The sequence below is a fragment of the Cryptotermes secundus genome, unplaced genomic scaffold (genome assembly GCF_002891405.2).
Source record: "Cryptotermes secundus unplaced genomic scaffold, Csec_1.0 scaffold507, whole genome shotgun sequence".
Lineage (NCBI taxonomy): Eukaryota > Metazoa > Arthropoda > Insecta > Blattodea > Kalotermitidae > Cryptotermes > Cryptotermes secundus.
In genome coordinates this window covers 678,671-682,004 of record NW_019740660.1, presented here as the reverse complement: position 1 = coordinate 682,004, position 3,334 = coordinate 678,671, and the positions used below count along the sequence as shown (strand labels likewise).

The following is a 3,334-nucleotide window of genomic DNA, read 5'->3' as shown; positions in this document are numbered from 1 at the left end:
GGAACACATAAATACACTGTGTGGGCAGAATGCAGAGTTCAGCCCGTACCTCACAGGAAACACATTACGTCTCCGCTACAAAGCCCAACCGGTTAATGCTGTTTAGGGAAATAATCGCTGTTTATTGTGAGAGCCATACGGAACGCATAGATACAACATGCAGACAAAATGCAATGTTATTGCATGTAAAGCAGGTGGTTGATATGGTAACGCTTGGTCACAGTGGTGGGTGGTCAGATTCATGCAGAGTCCATTGCATGCGCGCGGGCAGAGAACCCAGTTCACATTTGGCAGGTGGGTGAGCTCAAACAGATGCGTTTTGTGGCCTGGCCCATATTTTCTGTTCTCCCACGGACATGCAAACACAGTGAAGGGCTTGACGCTGTTTATAGCGACAACGGCCTCCACGTGACGGTGCGGATAAGATATAGGGTTCAGCTGGCGATAAAGCCTTCATGCTACTGTCGTAAATCTGCGTTGGGACTGCAACACGTAGACAGCAACCAGACAGTGGCAACCCCCACGTGAACTGCAATTCTGCCCATGTAACACTATGAAACTGAGCCCTTCTACAAAACTTTATAGTCGCTCAGTAAGAATATCCATGCCTTGTGCTTAACCCGAGGGTTCATTAAGGTGTTCATAAGATTCCACCACTTTTCCCTATCTTGAGCCAGATTAATCCGATCTACATCCTTGCGCTTATCCTTAAGGTTCGTTTATTATTATTATTATTATGCAGTCTAAACGTAGTCTTCAATGAGACGTATTTGACTAATATTTTTGTACGCAGGTCTGAATTTTCTCATGAGTGTTACATGGAGTGCCTATCTCATTTCCCGTGATTTTATCATGCTAGTAACATCTGGGGGGGAGTGCAAATTATGAGGGATCTTATTACGTATTATTCTGGGACTTCGTCTTAATTCCTACGCTTGGATCCAAGCGTGCTTCATGGCAACCTGTTGCTCGCTTATATGAGAGCAATCAAGTTTCACATCCATAACGTTAGACGTTACCGATAATATAAAAGAATTAAGCATCTGTGGATCACAAGTGTCTCTCGGACTGCTCCCTCGTACGTTACATAGGGGTACAGCGCGCAACCTGCATAGTAAAACCCGAAGCACAATTCGCAATAAAAAACTGATACCAAATTTAACCCCTAAAACACAATGGAACATTATTTAGCACAAGCTTTAACATAAAAAAACTCTGCATTCTGCCCACACAGAGTGTATTTGTGTGTTCCGTATGGTTCTCACAATAAACAGCCATTATTTCCTTAGCAGCTTTAACCGGTTGGTCTTTGTAGCGGAGACGTAATGTGTTTCCTGTGAGGTACGAACTGAACTCTGCATTCTGCCCACGCAGTGTATTTATGTGTTCCGTATGGTTCTCACAGTAAACAGCGATTATTTCCCTAAACAGCATTAACCGGTTGGGCTCTGTAGTGGAGACGTGATGTGTTTCCTGTGAGGTACGAAATGAACTCTGCATTCTGCCCACACAGTGTATTTATGTGTTCCGTATGGTTCTCACAATAAACAGCGATTATTTTCCCTAAAGAGCATTAACCGGTTGGGCTCTGTAGTGGAGACGTGATGTGTTTCCTGTGAGGTACGAACTGAACTCTGCATTCTGCCCACACAGTGTATTTGTGTATTCCGTATGGTTCTCACAATAAACAGCGATTATTTCCCTGAAGTGTAATAACTGGTTTCTCGTTGTTATGGTGACGTAATATGTTTCCTGTAAAGTATGGAATAAATTTGTATATATTAGACCTTCAAAATATTATGCCGACACACTTCCGTGTAGAGACGGGGCCGACGAGAACTTCCACCGTGGCCCTACGAGTCGTAGAAGGCGGCGAAAAAAGAACCTAGTACCTGGGGATATAACCGAGACACCCTGTTCCTGGGGGATATAAATAAGTGTGCCTGGCCCTCCAGGTTGGGGGAGTTTCGAATCTGAGGTAGTAAATATGGTCCCCGTAGGATTTGCACCTGAGAATGTTCGTTGCCACGGTTATTCCTAGGCAACGACCGCTGTTTCAACAGTTCGTTGCCACGGTGGTATTCGATGGACGACGTATAACACGTTACAGTATATTAATATTGAATACAATTAATACTTTTACCTGTTTTTACCTGTCAAGGGTGTGACATCTACATAATAGGCATATAAAAACACATTTACGTTCCTAGGCAACGATCCGCTGTTTCAACAGTCCGTTGCCAGGTTATTCCCAGGCAACGATCTGTTTGTATTCGATGGACGACGTATAACACGTTTTTTACCTGTTTTTACCTGTCACGGGCGTCACATCTATATAATAGGTATATAAAAACATGCGCGTGTTCGAATGCAACGTTGTGTCAAAATTTCAAAGCAATCGGTGAAGAACTTTCGGAGATCTTCGAGTAGAGACAAACGAACATTTACATTTTTATTTACATAGATTTCGAGACAACTGTTTATGTACTAACCGGAATGGACGTTTTCAAGTCGATGAGAGTTGAGACTGTCTTCCGAGTTCTGACACCATGTAGCCTCGTAGGTGGACACTAAAGATTCGGCTGAAACTTGTGTTGCCATCTTCAGTGTCGAAGTGAGTAAGACTAGGATGTGACTGGCTTATAGACCCAAGACAACAGGCTGAGCAGAGGCGTGGGATGTGAAGTAAATGTTTGGTCGAACCAATGAAAATGGGGAACTTGAGATGTATATTTCACGGCCAGAACTGCGTCTCGACCCTGAACATTGCACAACTTCAAGGCATGGAAATGTAGCTGCTGTTAAAATTAAAGGACAATGAGACACTGTTACACTGAGCTCATCTTGTTTGGTTGATCTGACATTAAAGGAATGGTTTGTTTAAAGGGCAAATTTTTGATGTTTTTAAACACCATAAATACAATTAATCGTTTCTTATGCGAGTGTCCAAGTTCAGTTGCTCAAGAGAAACAAACCGATGGAACTGGTAACAATAATAAACTAGAATCGGCGATCAAAGATCCATTATAATTCACTAGTATCACTGTACACAGATCAGAACATCAGAGAATTCCTCGAAACAACACGGTTGGACTGAACAAGCCAATTGCCCTATGGTATCGCGTATAGCCCAAACAAAAACAATCTGTTAGTAGCAACCTCTGCTATAGGAGCATAATAGACGCCTGTCTGCGGAGATTTACGTAATAGGACGGTACAGGTGTTCCAGTACAATTCAGGAAGTTTTACTTATTTATCAGCCTTTATATATATATATATACACACATACATACACACATACTTCCCTCTTCCCCGTTCTCTTCCAATTCGCAAT

General features: G+C 42.6%; 1 protein-coding gene across 1 annotated transcript in view; it reads right to left on the bottom strand.

Moving 5' to 3' along the window:
* Positions 1–2,537, bottom strand: part of LOC111872473 (potassium voltage-gated channel subfamily H member 8) — a 204,153-nt gene extending 201,616 nt beyond the window's left edge. Inside the window, exon 1 of the mRNA XM_033754715.1 lies at positions 2,493–2,537. The gene's annotated coding sequence lies outside the window, so the exon portion shown is untranslated. The remainder of the gene's footprint in view (positions 1–2,492) is intronic.
* Between the last annotated feature and the right edge of the window lie 797 nt (positions 2,538–3,334).